Source organism: Cervus elaphus, chromosome 5 (genome assembly GCF_910594005.1).
Source record: "Cervus elaphus chromosome 5, mCerEla1.1, whole genome shotgun sequence".
Classification (NCBI taxonomy): Eukaryota; Metazoa; Chordata; class Mammalia; order Artiodactyla; family Cervidae; genus Cervus; species Cervus elaphus.
The window spans coordinates 88,416,557-88,436,211 of record NC_057819.1 but is presented as its reverse complement, the minus strand read 5'-3'; positions in this window follow the sequence as shown (position 1 = coordinate 88,436,211).

The window sequence follows — 19,655 nt, the reverse complement described above, 5'->3', positions numbered from 1 at the left end:
TGTGGCAGTCTGGATGGGAGGGAGATTTGGGGAGGATGGATACACGTGTACGTACGGCTGAGTTCCTTCACTGTTAACCATCACCTTAAACCATCACGACATTGTTAATCGGCTATGTGTGCTGTGCTTCGTTGCTCAGTCGTGTCTGACTCTTTGCAACCTCAGGGACTGTAGCCCACCAGGCTCCTCTGTCCATGGGGATTCTGCAGGCAAGAATACTGGAGTGGGTTGCCATGCCCTCCTCTATGTTAACCAGTTATAGCCCAGTAAAAATGTAAGCATTTAAAAATTAGTGAATTACCTGACCGTCCTGTGTTTTTATCTGCTCAATCAGAACCAGGCCCAGGTGATGGAGGAGGGGTTGCAGGACACTAGCCTTAGGGGACTTCCCTGGCAGCCCAGTGGTTAAGACTCCACACTTCCACCGCAGGGTGTGGGGGTTCAATCCCTGGTCCGAGCACTAAGATCCCACATGCAGCAACACCAAAAAAATAAGGAAAAAAAAGGCACCTGAATGCACTCCAGCATCTTCCCACCCCTCCCCTCCCAGTCCTTGGCCTGCACCCGTGTGGTCCTCCCTGCCACGGGGCTGGGAGCAGAGAGCAGGGAAGGAGACATGGGGAATCCCTGCCTCCCCCCACCACAGCCAAGAGCAACGGCAGGGGTGAGAAAGTGTGGGAAAATAAGGCAGAGAGACAGGGCCTTCCTGGAGGCCACCTGCCACTGCAGGAGTGGGCCGGCAGGGGTGGACAAGGGGCCACAGAGCCCCAAGTTCAGACCGTGGGCCCTGTGTGCTGGCCCCTGAGATGGCAAAGCTTCTTAGAGGTAAATTATCTCCCTGCGAAGCAGCGCGGGAACCCCAGCAGAGACAGAGCAGAACAAAAGCCGATTACTGCTGACAAGCTGGGTTTTTTTTTAAGCCCTTCTAGTTCTCACTCTCTTAAAGACCCATCCCTGCCGTCAGTCGGCACGGCCTCCAAGGGGGTGCTCAGGATGCCAGAACACCCACGATAATCGCCTTGTTTTTATTCCGTCTGAGGATGAGTGCCACGGCTGAGAGGGCAGCAGGCTCCAGACTGAGCCCTGGACCCGGAGAGATGGTGCTGGGCAGATGCGTCTCCCCCTCCCCCGTCCCCCACCCACAGAGCTCATTCTATCTCCTCTCAGGATCCCTGCACCCTCATCCACACTCCTGCCCTGGCCCCTGCCTTTCCCCACATGGGCCCAATCCTCACTGACCTCGCCCTCCTCAGCAACCAGCTCCCCAGGCCTGGCGGGGGGCTGTTTAATCCTGCCCCATCCAGGGGCTGTTTTGTAAAACAAGCCCCTTCAGGTTTCCCAGGGACCTTCCCTGCACAGAGCCTCGCATGACTGTTGAGGGCTGGGAGGGTCCTCAACCATGAGCCTGCAGCCAAGGCAGGGATCCCTGGGATGCTCGTGACCCGAGGGAAGAATGACAAGGGGCATGGACCATCCCACTCCTAGAACCTGGAAAGGACATCGTGGAGAGCCAGGGAAGGGGGGAATCAAGGGAACTTGAGCTTCAGTGTGTAGGTGGTATGGGGCGATGGTAGGGGCCAGAAACTATTTCAGAGAACTGGCGGCAGAGATTAACCAGTTCTCTTCCTGTTGCAATTAAATTTTTCCCTGGTACCTTGATCCATCTGTCCTGTTTCTGCCCCCTGGGGCCTCCTAGAGCAAGTCCAGATTCTTTCTAATAGGTGAAGACTCTGCTGAGACTTCCAAGTCTTTTCTTCTTCAAGTCTGTTTCCCTCAACTTTGTCCCAGAGGGCTCAGGGTTTACCCACCTCCAGTTTGTCAGAGTCCATCTCAAAGTGCTGTACCTAGGACTAGACATTGGCTTCCCACACAGAAAGGAGTTTTCACCTCCTTGAGTCTGAGCACCATACCTCTATTAATGCAGCCCAAGATTTTACTAATTTTTAGCTGAAGCTTAGACTGAGTCCCAGACACTAACTCAGTCCAGTGAGGGAAGAAAACTCCCTCAGGAGTCATATATTTGAGGAACCACAAACAGGAGACACTTCAAAGCTCTGAGTTTGACAAATATTCTTTTCATTTTTGCACTTATTTTTCACTATTTTTTTAATTGGAGTATAATTGCTTTGCAATGGTGTGTTAGCTTCTGCTGTAGAACAAAGTGAATCAGCTCTGTGTATACATACATCCCCTCCCTTGGAGCCTCCTTCCCCTCCCACCCTCATCCCACCCTCTAGGTCACCTCAGAGCGCCGAGCTGAGCTCCCTGTGCTAGAGGGCATCTTCCCAGTAGCTCTGTTTCACACACGGTGGTATGCATATGCCAATGCTACTCTCTCAACTCGTCCTGCCCTCCCCTTCCCTTACTGCAAAATTTCTACTTCATCTTTCCACTTTCTGACACCTAGAGCTCTTCACCGCCACCCTTCCCCCCTCTTCCTTTCCTTTTCAGCCTCTTTTTCGCCTCTTCTCATCCCAACATCAAATACCTACATGACCTTGGGCAAGTCACTCTGCCTCTCCAAAGCTCTCATTCCCCATCTGAAAATGGCAGTAATAATCGCTGGGTGGCTTACTTCCCAGAGCCTGTGTGATGACTCCATTGAGATCATTAATGGATGAGAAAGTACTTTGCGAACTATTCAACACTGCACAAATGAAAGGCATTATTTATTTATTTATCCATTTATTTATTAATCTTGCACATGACCCTGTGCTGAGCATTCCACAAAGGGAGAGAAACAAGCAGAGCTCAAGACTGCCCAGACAGAGCTTGAACCCTGCAATGTCAGAGCCAGAGAGGGATCTCTTAGGGAGCAGAGAGCACACCCCCTTTATTTTACAGATGGGGAAATTGAGGCTTCTCTAGTATAAATACCTGATGTGTGGCAAATTGTTTCTAAGCACTTGGGGGCATTTACTTATTCAGTCCTCCAAAATCCTAGGAAGTAGGTACTATCATGAATCCATCTTAAAAGATGGGTGAACAGGGACATAGAGAAGTAGCATAGCTTGTCCCAGGTCATGTAGCTAAGGGGAGCAAAATGAGAATTCCAGTCTTGACAGGCTTGCTCCAGAACACGTGCCCTTCAGCACCATGCAGGGTTACCCGGTGTGTTGGGAGCAGAGGTTGCAGGCCAAGTTTTTGTTTGCATTCCAGGCTGTTCCCATGGAACTGGGACTGGCCATGGAACATAGATGGGGCCGGAGGGCAGCTTGGACTAGCCTCACCCCATGATACCCACCATTTCCTTGGATTCCTTGGTATCCAGGATTTATGGCTCTGAGTCTAAAAGGGAAGGCTTGGGGGAAAGGGAAGCCTCGAGGCTGGGTATAGGCATGCCAAGAGGATAAGGGGCTTCTAGAAATGGAGAAGAAAGAGAGCAGAAAGCAGTCTCCCCAGAAGGTGGGCAGAGGAGGAGCACCCACAAGGATGGTGGCAGGTGGGTGACAAGGACAGATGTGGAGATAGGTAGTGTTTATTCAATATCATCCCCATTTTACAGAAGAGAAGATGGTGGCCAATAAAAGTCAAGTGTCTTGCCCAGTATCATAGGCTCAGAGCCAAGGCCACAACCCAAGGCTCTTGACTTTTGGTCCATAGTTTCTTGTGGCTCAGCTGGTAAAGAATCCACCTGCAGTGCTGGAGACCTGGATTCGATCCCTGGGTTGAGAAGATCCCCTGGAGAAGGGAAAGGCTTACCCACTCCAGTATTTTGGCCTCAAGAATTCCATGGACTGTATAGTCCACAGAGTCGCAAGGAGTCAGACATGACTGAGCGACTTTCACGTTCCTTCTGCTTTAAAACTCTGAAAGCTATTTCTGGTCTATTTTAGGGAACTTTCGAGAATATGAGATGCTGAGGCCAGGATATGTGACTGGTGACACCTAGGGCATTCATATTCTAGAAAGTTCCCCAAAGCAGACTAGAAAGAGTGTTCAGGGTTTTGAAGTGGAAGGAGCTACGGACTAAAAGTCAAGAGACTTGGGTTGTGGCCTTGGCTCTGAGCCTGTGATACTGGGCAAGTCACTTGACTTTTATTGGCCACCACCTTCCCATCTGTAAAATGGGGATGATAAATCTTACCTATCTCATCAGGTTGTCCTAGGAGCACATGAGTGTCTGGTTCTGTAAGTCTGGCGATGTAGGAAGTGCCATCAGCACCGACCAGCATAGTGAGGGGAACAGGGATGGGATGACTAGGAAAAGGGGAGGCAGGGGGAGCGGCCGTGTGTCTGAGCGGACCCATGGGACAAGCACCTTAGACTTGGAAACCTGCTACTGCTTCCACTGCACTGGCAACCCTGCTCCCTGCCCTGAGCTCGCTGTCAAAAATGCTATAATGGGCTGCACTAGATAGAGAACTCTGGGACACAGGGAGATGGAACCCCTGGTCCTTGTCTATTCTGAGCCCGGGTTTTGGGCAGAGCAGTGGCACACAGGAGCAGGATGTGGCTCAAGCTGGCATAGGAGGAGAAGCCCTCGAGACCCAGATGGAAGAAGTGCAGGTGTTTTGGCCAGAGAAGAGATGACATGGGGCACGTGAATCCTCCTCCCCATCCAGGGCTCCTCCCACTGCTCCCACCCCCGACTCCCTGCGGTCCAAGCCCCCAGTGGCCTGCCCATCTGACCCTGAGCTCCACACTGGGCTGGATAATTCAGACCAGCAGCCAGTTATGAGGTCAGACGTGTAGTCAGAGTCCTCAAAGAAGGGTCAAGAACAGCTCTCAGCCACGTGGACCCCCAGTGCCTTTAGACAGACCTGGGAGCATCTCTTGCAATGCAGGGCCTATTGGGAAGATGGATAGACAGAGTGACCACGCTCCACTCCTGGGTCTTTAGTAGTTCTCCATCGCCTGCCGAAAAGAGCCAAAGCCTCTTTCCAAATAACTCTAATATTCTTCCTAAACTCAGCCTCACCATCTTATATCTCCACCTTCCAGTCACTTTTTCTCAATGCCCCTTCTCTCCATCTTCTCCTGTTGAAAGCCTCCCCATCCTCCAACATCCTTTGGCATTAGAAGGATCAGAGTCTGAATCCCAGCCCTATATCTTAATAATAGCATCACCCAGACTAGCCATGGAACCTTCACAGGCTTCAGGGTCTGCATCTATGAAGTGGGGATGAGTGAAGGTTAAAAGTATGGTTTAAAATAGCACTTCTCGGGGAGGGAGGCGGGAGGGGGGTTCAGGATGGGGAACACACGTAAATCCATGGCTGATTCATGTCAATGCATGGCAAAAACCACTACAATATTGTAAAGTAATTAGCCTCCAACTAATAAAAATAAATGAAAAAAAATAAATAAAATAGCACTTCTCAGGACTTCTCTGGCAGTCCAGTGGTTAAGAATCCACCTTCCAATGCAGGGGACACAGGTTCAATCCCTGCTCGAGGAACCAAGATCCCTCATGTCACAAGGAAGATACGCAACTAAGAGCCGGAGCAGCCAAAAATAAATAATAAAAACTAAACCAAAATAAAGTATCCCTGCTCAAACTCCGATGTGTGTGCACTCACCAGGGGATCAGGTTACCCATTTGCATTTCTAGCAAGTTCTTAGTGATGCTGGCAGCACTGGCATACTTGGAGTGACTTGGATTTGAACGCCTCACCTAAAGCCTAGCAAATAGCATTGGCTCCCTGGCAATGGGGTATGGAGGAGCACAGTCAGATGGATGGAGGGCCCAGGAAATTTCTAGGGGTTTCAAGGTGTCACCTCAGTTCCACCAATCCTGGCAGTTTTTAAACAGCAGTTCAGTTAAGTCAGTCAGTCGTGTCTGACTCTTTTCAACCCCATGGACTGCAGCACACCAGGCTTTCCCATCCATCAACAACTCCCTGAGCTAACTCAAAATCATGTCCATTGAGTTGGTGATGCCATCCAACCATCTCATCCTCTGTCGTCCCCTTCTCCTGCCTTCAGTCTTTTCCAGCATCAGGGTCTTTTCCAATGAGTCAGTTCTTTGCATTAGGTGGCCAAAGTACTGGAGCTTCAGCTTCAGCATCAGTCCTTCCAATGAATATTCAGGACCGATTTCCTTTAGGATTGACTGGTTGGATTGCCTTGCAGACCAGGGGACTCTCAAGAGTCTCCTCTAACACCACCGTTCAAAAACAGCAATTCTTTGGCACTCACCTTTCTTTATGGTTCAACTCTCACATCCATACATGATTACTGGAAAAAAACATAGCTTTGACTATATGGACCTTTGTCAGCAAAGTATTGTCTCTGCTTTTTAATATGCTGTCTAAGTTGGTCATAGCTTTTCTTCCAAGTAGCAAGCATCTTTTAATTTCATGGCTTCAATCACCATCTGCAGTGATTTTGGAGCCCAAGAAAATAAAGTCTGTCACTGTTTACATTGTTTCTCCAACTATTTGCCATGAAGTGATGGGACTGGATGCCATGATCTTAGTTTTTTGAATGCTGAGTTTTAAGCTAACTTTTTCACTCTCCTCTTTCACTTTCATCAAGAGGCTCTTTAGTTCCTCTTTGCTTTCTGCCATAAGGGTGGTGTCATCTGCATATCTGAGGTTATTGATAATTCTCCTGGCAATCTTGATTCCAGTTTGTGCTTCATCAAGCCCTGCATTTTGCATGATGTACTCTGCATATATGGAGAAGGAAATGGCAACCCACTCCAGTATTCTTGCCTGTAGAATTCCATGGACAGAGGATCCTGGCAGGCTGCAGTCCACGGAGTCACAGAGAGTCGGACATGACTGAGTGACTCACACACACACACACACACACACACACTCTGCATATAAGTTAAATAAGCAGGGTGACGATATACAGCCTTGACGTACCCCTTTCCCAATCTGTACCCAATTTCAAACATGCTGGTACTTTCTTTAAGAGAGCAGTTCCACATGCTCAGCCTTTTTTTTTTTTTTTTTCATTTATTTTTATTAGTTGGAGGCTAATTACTTTACAATATTGTAGTGGTTTTTGCCATACATTGACATGAATCAGCCATGGATTTACATGTGTTCCCCATCCCGATCCCCCCTCCCACCTCCCTCTCCACCCAATCCCTCTGGGTCTTCCCAGTGCACCAGGCCTGAGCACTTGTCTCATGCATCCAACCTGGGCTGGTGATCTGTTTCACCCTAGATAATATACATGTTTCGATGCTGTTCTCTTGAAACATCCCACCCTCGCCTTCTCCCACAGAGTCCAAAAGTCTGTTCTGTACATCTGTGTCTCTTTTTCTATTTTGCATATAGGGTTATCGTTACCATCTTTCTAAATTCCATATATATGCGTTAGTATGCTATATTGGTCTTTATCTTTCTGGCTTACTTCACTCTGTATAATGGGCTCCAGTTTCATCCATCTCATTAGAACTGATTCAAATGAATTCTTTTTAATGGCTGAGTAATATTCCATGGTGTATATGTACCACAGCTTCCTTATCCATTCATCTGCTGATGGGCATCTAGGTTGCTTCCATGTCCTGGCTATTATAAACAGTGCTGTGATGAACATTGGGGTGCACGTGTCTCTTTCAGATCTGGTTTCCTCAGTGTGTATGCCCAGAAGTGGGATTGCTGGGTCATATGGCGGTTCTATTTCCAGTTTTTTAAGGAATCTCCACACTGTTCTCCATAACAGCTGTACTAGTTTGCATTCCCACCAACAGGGTAAGAGGGTTCCCTTTTCTCCACACCCTCCCCAGCGTTTATTGCTTGTAGACTTTTGGATAGCACATGCTCAGCCTTTTAGTACAAATCAAGTTACAAGAACCTCAGCAATGGCCTTCAAGGGGCCTCCTTCCCAGTGAATATTAGTTTTGGGGGTAAAGGAGACAAAATGATGGGTCCTAAAAGGGCAGACTGCGAGGCAGGGTGGGGAGCACCCCCACTTGGCCTTGGTGTTAAGCAAGAGGAATTGGGGGCAGCTCTGAGAACAGGGCCCCCAGACTTGCCTGTCTGTGCATCCCATAGGCAGCCCTGTGGTCCGTGTAAGAGGGATCCTGGAATCTAGCCCTGCCACGGGACCTGGATGCTGGCATCTCACCTCTTGGGGCCCCAGTTTCCTCAAAGTGACAACTTGAGGGGGACTCAACGGTTTCCACATCCTTCTCTGTGTTGTAATCAAGTGCTGAGGGTGGAGGCAGGGGGCAGAGGAGCTAAAACTCAACGAGAAAAACTCCCACGGTAAACTAGATATACTTTGTCAGGCGACAGGATACACAGCACCATAAAAATCAGAGTAATTTACTATGAAACAACATTCTGTCTATTTTGTGTTATTCTCCCATCAGAGCCACAGAACCAGCCTAAGTCAACAGCGCAGGCAGGAGCTGGGGAACAAAGGAGACTGTCCCTCCCTCAGCACCAACTAGGGGCGAGTCAACCCCACCTGTCTCCAGGGAAACAGGCAGGACCAGGTGGGCCACGTGGCAGCCAGAGAACCAGAGCACTGCCTCCCTCTGTCGGGGGAAGCTGGACTGAGCTGAGCCCAGGAGGGAACCTGAAAGCTGGGGGCCCCATCCAGGCCAGGCTAGAGTGGGTCCAGCCTCTTAGAAGGATCGAAACAGAGTTGGCTGCCCATCTCATGCCCTGCAAACACAGGCACCCCTGGAGAGTGAGGCTGGTCTCAGCGGCCACTGGCAAAATGGAAAAACAAAAACAGAGACCAGGATTCAAGTCCTGCCCATCTCACCAACTGGGTAATGGGGCCAAGTTGCTTGAATTGCTTGGGCTTCCCTGGTGGCTCAGATGGTAAGGAATCTGCCTGCAATGCAGGAGACCCAGGTTCAATCCCTGGGTTGGGAAGATCTCCTGGAGAAGGGAATGGCTACCCTACTCCAGTATTCTTGCCCGGAGAATCCCATGGACAGAGGAGCCTGGCGGGCTACAGTCCGTGGGGTCTCAAAGAGTCAGACACGACTGAGCAACTAAGGCTTTCACTTTCTGAGCCTTGTTAGTGTTGTCATTTCATCTGTAAAATGGCTATCGTTCCACTTAGCTCATGGGGTAGTGGGGGAATTAAACGGGATCATCTATGTCAAGGGTGTGATCACCAAGAAGCCCAGGTCACTGACTCAGGCCCCTCACTCGGGGAGGAAGTTGTGTGCCCTCACACTCTGCCTCCAGCCCTGCTCTCCACCTGCTCTGTTCCTCTTCCTCTGTCTACTCTGCTAGATCACAAAGCCCAACAACAAGGACAGCGATGACAACAGCAAGCAGGGCCGGGCTTTCCTTAGGCACGCGTCTCATTTGAACCTCACCGCAGTCCTCACCCAGGTGTGTGCTGTGAAGGAGCAGAGATGTTGAGACACCTGCCCCAGATCACACGACAGTGAGGCTGAAGCTGGGCTCACCTCTGGACCGAGGCCTGCCTGATCCAAAGTCTGGGCTCTTAACTGCTTCCCTCCACTTCCTCTGCTGTCATGGAAAGAACACGGCCCAGAGTTCCAGATCCTGGCTTCAGCCCTGCCCCTGGTAAACCTGTGACTTGGGCAGTCACTCTCCTCCCAAGCCGCAGTTTCCGGATCCCAAACAAGGTGGGGAGAGATCTTTACGGGCCGTCTGGCTCTAATGTGCTCTGACTCTAATGAGTTGGGGAGTAAAGGGGAGGTTTGTTTCTCCACCCCAAAGGTGATGACTCTGTCAGAGGAAGGACAGCCAGGCCAGAGGACCTCTTCCAAGGACAGGCTGGCGCCTCGCCGCCCCGGTCCTTAGCTGCTTGGCCAGGCCCTGTGACAGAACCGAGTCCCCGTGTAACTGCGGTGGGATGAGAATCTCTGATCTGACTTTGGATGTAAATCTCTCTCACACGCACTCGCTCTCTCTTTCCCACTCGCTTCTGCTCCCCAGGGTTTCTGTGATCAAAGTGCCTTTACCGTAAGTCTCCCAGGGCTGGCACTGCCTGTGAGGAGGAGAGAGACAGTCTGACAGGCTCCAGCTGTGAAGAGAGATCCCAAAGAGACTTCCCAGACTCTGCCTGCCGCTCAGGCTGGCTGGAGAAGGCTGGGGAGATTGGGTACCCCCAAGAAGGAGGCGCCAGTAGGCGGGAAAACAACAGATAAGGACTGGGGCTGTGGGGTCCCTTTAAAATGAAGACCATGCCCCACCAGCTGATCTCTGGTGTTGAGCCAGAAAGTGATTCCGGTGTGGTCCCAAAGAAGCATCTCAGCCTGGCCAAGTGATGCAGAAAGAGGAAGGACCTTGGCTCTATCCTGCCCCCACCATTACCAACCTCCCTGGCCCCCGTTTTTCATTAATCCAATTGGGACAGTAGAACCTAGCTACCTCCTTGACTGGCTGTGATGATGACAAAGTACATGCAAAGAACTTCACGTCTGGGCAGGGCAAGGGTGCAACCAGTAGCCATCCCATCCTTTCTTCTCCTTACTGTCCCCTTGCTGAGGTTTAAGCTCCTAATGTCTAAAAGGGGGTAAAAAGGTCCACCTGTTAAGGTGGAAAAAAAAAGTTAAGTAGCAAAGGTAATGCATGTGGTGCTTCGTAAGGGCAGCTCCTTCCTCTCCTTCCCAGTCTTGGTGGTGATTTTGTCCCTAAGTCGTGTCCGACTCTTGCAACCTCATGGACTGTAGCCTGCAAGGCTCCTCTGTCCATGGGATTCTCCAGGCAAGAACACTGGAGTGGGTTGCCACTTCTTTCTCCAGGGGATCTTCCCGACCCAGGAATCAAACTGGGGTCTCCTGTGTTAGAGGCAGATTCTTTGCCGACTGAGCTATGAGGGAAGCCCAGTCTTGGATTTTTTTTTTTTTTTTTTTTTACACTTTTGGCTACTCTGGGTCTTCACTGCTGCGCGGGGCTTTCTCTAGTTGCGGTGAGCAGGTGCTACCCTTCATTGTGGGTTCAGGAGTTCTGGCACATGGGCTTTGTCGCCCCTCGAGCATGTGGACTCTTCCTGAGTCAGGGATCAAATCAGTATTCCCTGCATTGGCAGGAGGATTCCCAACCACTGGACCACCATGGAAGTCCGTGAGTCTCAGCTTCTGCAGCTGAGAAAGAGCAGATGACGCTGATGTCCCAGACAGCCAAGGGCAGAGGCAGCAAGTAGTATACATGGCAAATGCCTGGCACTTACGAAGCGCCCCCAGTACACACGAGCCTCCTGTCCTACGCTCCCCCATGCCTCTCCCTTCTGGACTTCTACATCTGGACCATCATAGGATTTACGGTTGGTGGTGTCCAGCCGCTCAGGGCCACTGCTGAGAGCAGCGGGCATGAGGGAAATGGGTAGCGCCATCCTTCTCAGCCACCCAGCGTTACGACTGCCAGGGACCACGCTGGTCAGGGCCTTTCTCTCCTGGCTAAGTGGCTGTCGGCCCATCGACTGCAGAGTGGAGGAATTCCAGCCAGGAGGAAGAGCCATAGATCTCCTGCTGCACACGGTGGCTGCAACAGTAGCTGCTGTTTCATGCGTGGGGCCCACTCCCAGCAGATAAGCAGGCCCATATATCTCCATCAGAGACTCCCGCTCAAGGGCAGCACCATAAATTCGGGCGGGAGCCAGCAAACAAGCAGGCCTACCCCTCCTTGGCGAGCATCCTTCCTCCCGGGACCCAGCTGCTCTGCACGTGGCGGGCCCGGGGACCGGCGTGGAGCATAATCTGCGGTTCTACATCTGACCCATCAGGAACCCCAGGAGAGGGGCCGCTCTCCCTCTCCTGCTGACTCAGACAACCGCCTCTCGCCCACCTGCCCCTGAAGCTGGGAGTTTAATTCTCCCCTTGCACCAGGATCTCTCTCACTTCTTGGAATGGTTCTGTGGCTGCCTGCCTGCCTTCTCCAGCTCATCAACCCTGGGAGCCAGGGGTGGGGGAAGGGGAGATGGGAGGAAGGAGAATCCCAAGGGAGAGGGGAGCCAGGCTGGATGCCCAGAGTTACAGACTCCTTCTGCCTAGATTTTCATATCTGTACAATGGGTCTCCATTGTTTACATTTTTATTTATTTATTTATTTTGGCTGTGTTGGGTCCTTGTTCCCATATGCAGGTGTTTTCTAGCTGAGGTGTGCAGTCCTCTCATTGTCACTGCCTCTCTTGTGATGGAGCACAGGCTCTGGGAGCACGGGATCAGTAGTTGTGGTGCAAAGGCTTAGTTGCTCTGAGGCACGTGGAGTCCTCCTGTACCAGGGATGGAACCACGTGCCCTGCATTGAAAGGAAGATTCTTAACCACTGAACCACAAGAGAAGCCCCTCTCCATTCACTTTTTCCAACAGGTATTTACATGTAAGGCCTTGTTCTGAATGCTCTGCCTAGCCATCATGAAGACAAGACTGTGTGCTGAGCAAGCCTGCCTTCTGGTGAACGTTCCTGATAAATGTTGCTTACCAGAAACATTGAGGTAAACACACGGAGAAGCTAGATTATTTCAGACAACAATGGCTCTGAAGCAAATGGAAAGGGTGGGACTGGGATGAGAACACCACTTAAGGGAAGGGTTTCAGGGAAGTCTTGAGGCTGAGGTCTCAGTTATAGGAGGAGAAGCCCAGTAAGGACATCAAGGAACAGCATGGCAGGCAGAGGGAACAGCAATGCGAGGTCCTGAGATGGGAAGAAGCTTAGCATGTCAGGCAAAAAGGAAGCCAGTCTGCTGTGTCTGGGACGTGGGGGTGGTGTGGTGTGAAATACAGAGAAGGAAGCAGAGGACAGACCACACAGGGCTTTGCAAGCTGTAGACCGCGGGGTTAGGAGTGTGGATTTTACCTGTAACAGGAGCCATGGGGAGATGCTGAGTCGGGGAGAGCCATGATCTGATTACCTCTCGTACAGATTTGCAGAGAATAAGCTGAGGGGGACAGGAGTGGAAGAGCTTGGTGTGGAAGGAGGCCCCATAATAGGTATGAAGACTTGATCCAAATGAGTTTAGCGAGGAGCCAGGGAGAAAGTAGCTTTGAAAAAGCAGATTCAGCAAAGATGAGCCAAGGACCACCGCCACTCCCACCCTGCCAGCAAGTGGCTAGATCAACCTTTTCATGGTCTGTTTACAATTAAACAAACATTTATTGAGCACCTTCTCTGTACCAGGCAGTGAGGAATCAGACAAGAGTAAGATATTATTTAGGGACAAATTATTTCAGGCATAGAAGCTTCTGTGCAGCCCTACCCAGAGAAATCAGGGGGGGCTTCCCAGGAGAGGTGGCAGTCAGCCAGCATTTACAGGGAGGGGGGCGGGCAACAACACACAGTAGGGAAACCCCAGACACAGTTAGACCTGAGGCCTGGACTGGAATCCACGCTGCCAGGCACTTTCAATCACCAGCCCACGCGGAGAGGCCCGTGTGGAGAAGAACCGAGGGTTCTCTGGTGACAACCAGCTTCAGCTAACAGACAGATTCCTGTCTCCAGCGTTGGAGTTTCCAGCTGAGGCCCCAGACGTCTCGGAGCAGGGAAAAGTCATCCCCGCTGGGTCGTGACCCAACTCCTGATCCGCAGAATCCCTGACATAATAAACGGGTGTTTTACTCCACTTCGCTTTGGCATAATTCGTTACACAGGCATGAGTAACTGGAACAGCTCCCCACTGTCTGCCCTTGTTATGGAGCCCGAGTTACTTGACGGCACTTGCTGAGATCTCCAGGACCGGCCCCACCTACTTCCAGGCTCATGTCTTTCCCCTTCTTCTCCTTTGCGTCTGAAACCTTGGTTTCTGGAACTGGGCACCCTGCGCTCCGCTCCCCGACCCCCGCCCCACCTCACACTGGCTCTCCCCCCGGCCAGGGCCCGCGTTCCTCCTCAAGTACGCGGGCTAACTCCACCTCCAAGTCCCACCTGGACCCCACTTCCTGCGGAAGTCCTTCTTGAAGCCGGAAATCCCTGGGATAGCCTCCACCCGCGGCCCGGCGATGTCACTCACTGCTCGGTCAGCACCTGCTCACGTTACGTCCCTCAACCAGGGGCTCTGGGAGGTGACAGCTTTGCCCCTTTCACTGTCTTATCCCGAGCATAATGCCTGGTTCATATTCATTAAAGAAATGCACCACTGAGTATAAGAATGCATTCGTCCTCCCTGGGCCTGACCGAGCACATACCAGGCGGTTCCCGAGCCCCTCCTATGTGCCCAGCTGGGCGCACAGAACTCCCATCGGCTTCTAAGACAGGCTGTCTGGAGAGGGCTGCCAACAAAGGAAGAAGCCGGAAGAAAGTCAGAAGGACAGCGGCCACCCAGGGAGACTTCCTGGAGGAAGTGGTACTGTTGCTGGGTCCTGATGATGGATAGGATCGCAACAGGTTGGCACAGAGGGAAAGGGGGCAGTTAGGGAGACAAAAGGAACTGCCTAAGTAAAGTCTAAGGCAGCCCTGCCCAATAGGCTGGTGCAGGAACCTCACAATGACTAGCACCAATTTCAGAGGCAAGACCAGGACCTGGAAATGACTCAGCACCAGGGCATCTAGATGAGGAAACGTTGACTTCACAGGGGAGAAGCCAACCTGTATGCCAGCATATAGTCCCTGGGAAAATGCAGAGGGCAGCTGTTGGGAGCAGAGGATGAAGAGATGCGTGGGGGCTGGAGCTAGAGTCTAAGAGACAGAATAGCCAGACAGAGCGGCCTTCCCAGGGCCACAGCGCCCCAGACGAGGCAGAGCTACCCTCCATCTGCAAAGGCCCACGGTAGCTGGGGTTCTAGTGGGCCGGCTGACCTCCATGGCTCCAGGGGTGCAGTGGCCCCCATCCCTTTGAGGTGTTGATAGAGCTGTGGACCCTCCCTCCGAAGTGTCCCTGTGCATATACATTGACATACTGACCTGTCCGAAGATCCCAGAATCACACCCCAGTTAAGTACTAAAGTCCTAAGCAACCCTTAGGCCATGTGTGGGATACCCTGAATCCAGGACCACTCCATCAGGTGGGGCGGAGGGAGAGGCACCCGAAGAGAGGTGTGCAGGTGCGTGGGGAGCAGGGGAAGGGGAGCTTTTTCAGAGTTTGCCTGAAGGCAGAGCGGAAGCCTGGTGGGAGGAGTTCAGGATTCTTGGGGATTCAAGCTGGGTCGGGGGGGAAGGGAAGAGGGGCCAGGAAGGCTGATGCAGGCCCAGGGAGGGCAGGGGACATGGGGGTCCCGAGGAGAGCCCTGGGTGCCTGTCAGAGGAGGAGAACGCAGGTGCCTCCAGCCTCAGTTTCCCTGATTGTGAAATGGGAAGATGCTCCTCCTGCCCTTGCTTTCTCCCCTGTGGGACCCAGAGAGGAGCACTGAGATAAAGCCCAGCACGTGCCCCAGGCCCTCGGAGAGGAGCACTGGATTGACGCTCATATACATACGGAGTCAGCTGTACTGCAAGGGAAGCGGTCTCGGTGAGGCATCCAGCCTTCCAGGGAGAGAGATAACGGGGGAGAGCGATAACGCTGGCAAAGGAGGCTAGAGAGAGTCCGGAGGGCTTTATGGAGATAGGAGGGAAGAAAAGGCTGCTAATATGGGTGGGGGCAGGGGGAGCAGAGCGGCTCCTGATGCCTCAGTAGGGCCTTCAAGCTCGAAATCAGACCTTCCTCAGGGAGAGGCCTATAGGGATGTGAAAAGCAGAGGGAAGAAGCTGATACAAGGCAATAACTGACAAGTTGGCATCTCTAACTGGTTCCCACCCTCTGAAGACTTCGGAAGCAGGGGTGTGAGGGAGGCAAGAGGCGCAGTTGGGTATCAAACAGACCCAGCCTTACCCCCCTCTTGCTTACTTCATGACCGCACTCAGCCCCTCGTCCCCTCTGAAGCTCAGAGAAAAGGAGCCCCCCCCTCAATGGGGGGTGTTTGGGACTTGCTGGCACCCATTTATTCCCGGCCAGCGTGGCTCTGTGTCTCCTACAGATGAGAGCAGAGATCAGAGGCCATGTGCAACCCCACCAGGGTACAGAGAAGGAAACCAAGGTATTGAGAAATCAGAAAGACAATCTGACTCCAGAGCTCATGTTACTGCTCCCAGCTGCTAGTTATTCTGGGGTCCAGAGTGTATCACTGAGGTCAGAAGAGCAAAACTGGATGATTGAGACAGGAGAAAGGGTCCCTCCTCACAGGCAGATCAGGGCTCTTGGAGTACGCAGCCATTGTGGGGGTGCAGAGGGCATCGTAGATAGCAAACGGAGGGATGCTGAGAGTACATAAGAGGCTATTACCCGTTTATAACAGGAGTAATCTCTGAGGAACCCACTGCGTGCCAGGCATTTGACGGATGAGAGGTAGCTCACTGAATCCACACATCGCTATGAAAAGGGCTCACTATCCTTTGTGGCAGGCACTCAGAGAGCTTAAGTGAGTTGCCTCTGGTCACCCAACTAGGAACTGGCAAGTCAGAATTTGAACAAAGGTGTATCTGCCTCCCCATACCTGCTTTCCCTTGGTCTGCACTGCCTGTAGACAGTGTGGTCTGTAGCACTTACGTACGATCCTGCCCAGATCTAGAGTGGATGAGGTTTAGGTCCAGGGCAGGTGGAGACCATAGGAGGAGTATTGCCCTGAGGAACTGATCTCCAGGATGAGAGGGAGAGAGCAGGAGTCAGCACCTCTCTGGTTTCAAGGAACAAACCCTTATTGCACCTTAGGAAGGTCTCTCCCAGCAAGGGGCTGGCCTCTGCCTGGCCTGCCAGTTGACCATCAAGCATCACTGGGTCTCTGGCTTCTCTCTGCCCAGGAGTGCCTGGCAGCTTTGGCTTTGCTTCACATGTTAATTTTTCAATCTGATAAAAGCTGTTTGTCGCTCTGCTTCTCTGCCTTGCTGGAGAGAGGCACATCCTGAATCCTGACCCTTGGGGGACCAAATGCTGTTTAAAATCTCATCAGCCTTCAAATGAGGCCCAGGGCCCAGGGCAGGAGCTTGTTACCTGGCTCTGAGCCCCAGGCTGTGTGTCAGCAGCCCCAGCCTTCACGAGCAGAGGGCCCAGATCAGTATCAGATAGCTGACATCACTCAGTTGTCTCTTGATGTCCCCCCACCGTCCCATGGCTCAGCAGTCCCGGAGATCTGCCCATTCTCACCCTGGTCCACTGCCCCTTCTAGGGATGCTGGTATCTCTGAGATGCAAACCAGCCACCTGTGTCCATCACCATGGAGCTTCACTCACACATACATTTGTTCCTCAGCTCACTTAATACCTACTATGTGCTAGGATCTACTGCGTGCCAGCGCCCATGCTAGACGTTGCATAGGAGCGTGAAAGATGTAGTTTCTGTTTTTGATGAGCTCACAGTGTAATTGGGCACATTATGGGAGTCAGTAGACTTGTGACTGAACCATTTCAGAAAGGTACGAAGGTTAGGACACAGTCAGCCCAGTGGTCTAGGGAAGTGTCGGAAGGCATGCCCGAGCAGGGAGCTACGAGTTCTGTCTCAAAGGATGGATAAAAATGAGTCACTTGAATTTCACCCTCCCTATTTTTCACTTGTTGAAATTCTACTTAACCAGCAAAGCCCAGCTTCAGAATCCCTCTCTGATCCCTTTAACCCAAACCAGTCCCAGTTTGACCTATATGTTCCCCACAACACAGGCTTCCACTCTTTTTAGAGCTCAGTGAAGGATGCTTGCAAGGGCCTTGCCTATGGCCATACTCACTGCGCATCACACTGCTCAGGGCTGCCATTCCCAGAAAGGTAGGTGAAAATAGCACCCCCAGGAGTTGTGCAGTGCACAGCCTACACAACAGGACATGGGAGGCCTGGGGCTGTGAGTGATTTTTCTTCTCAGAATCAGCTCCATCCTCATTCCCACAGCAGAATATCAGATTAGCCCTCATTTTTGCCACCCTGTTGCCCACCCACCTCTCTGTTCATTCCACACTACCTAACAGGCTCCTCTGTTTCCTTCCTTTTTACCTTACCTCAGCTACCAGTGGTTTGTGCTGGTATGGCTAACCATGTTTGAACTGATGATTGCAATAGTTCTGCCCAATCCAAGTTTTCAGGATTCTCCTCCAAGCATGATTTCAAGAAATTTATTGATTCTTGAAATCAGGGAGTGTGTGGACTCTAAGTGGAGAAGAGGAGCAACACCATTGATTATTCATTGCATGCCAGCCACCATGCTAGCTGCTTCACATAATCAGACACAGGTTATTTTAAGGGAAGAAAGAACACTATTTCTGCTTCAGTGTTGAAGATTGAATGAGAGGGAGCAAGGCTGGAGGCATTCATGAATGCGCATGTTGACTACATATATGTATTAATATCTGTGCCTATTAAACATATCACACTCTATCTTCTCCCTCCAACAAACTCCCTCTTGGAGTGCCCTTTGGTCTATCATAGTGATGGATGCATGTGTGGACTGAACAAGACAAATGTGGGTTTGAGCCAGTCAATTAACCTCTCTTGACCTCAGTGTGGATGCTATAACTAGAAGCCCTCAAAGGCTGCCCATGCCACATGTTTTATAGGGTGCCTGTCACACCTTAAGCAACACATCTTAGCAACTCGTATCATTATTATCATTATTTAGATCCCAGCTTCTCTCCTGGTTGGACTTTCCACATCAGCTCAGTGTACACATGAGCAGGGGAGTGCGTGTGATGGCAGGAGCTGCAGCAGCCCTGATGGCACACCCATCCTCTTGGATCCCAGCAACCTGGCCGGCAGGAGTCAGCCCAGTGCCAACTATCCTGGAAGGTCCTAGCTGGGACTCTGGTTCTGCCAAGTCCACTTTTCACAGAGCTGCTCCAGCACCAAGGGAGGAGAAATAAGCCAGAAGCATTCACACAGCTCCCACTAGGTGCCAAGAGGGTGAACAGACTAATGTTTTCTAAACAGTTCAAGGCGATCAGGTGAAATTCCCTAAATAAATACAATTCCCTAATGGATTCACAGCTGCAAGGGAGATGTCATTCAACTGACTATTTAACAAAGCTGTTTAAAGAGGGAGACTGCGAGGATCATGTTTTATGTATTAGCTGTGAAAAATTCTCTTTAAAATTTGTCTCAGTCATCTGAATGCAGGAGTTCCGATAAAGCGCCAAGTTTTATGATGTATGTTTTACAAGCATTTGCCCACACTCACATCCTTCTCTGCTTTTACCCTCCCCCACCCCCAGCCCTGGCCAAACCCTCAAGAGATACATTTAATCCTCTCCCATCCCCAAAATGTTCTAAAGCAAATATGCAGTATCATTTTTCATGTGTGCGTTAATAATTCAAGCGTCACACCAAGTTTTCAAACTGAATTGGCTTCCTAGGCCGATGTGGAAATGTCTGGGTCAAATATACTTTAAAGAAAAATTCCTTTAATTAGTTTCTTTTGAACACAACACAAAGGCCTAGCTTGATAGCAAAGCAATTTATTGCCGACTTGACACAGCTTCCATGTTTATCAGTTAAATGATTCTGTTGCGTTAGAAATAGGACATCTCGGCTTCGAAGGACCTTGCAGTCTTGTATATTTTCTATTCTTCTCTTGCCTGCTTCCTAGGAGGCTCTGGGCTTTGTTCTATCTGGTTTGAAGGCAGAGAGCAGCCTAGCCAAGAGACCAAAGTAATTTGACCAAAGTCGAAGAGTCAGAACTCAAATCTTCCTGTGTCATCCGGGTTGGTTGTGTTGTCACTCCAGCCTGAGTTTTCTCATCTCTTAAATGGGAATAAGGATGACAGATTCTTGGTAGGATCAATGTGGAGATATAACAAGATCATGAATGTCAAGTATTCTGCATGTAGTCAAGGCTCAATAAACTAGTGAAGATGATGACATGATGACAATCATCA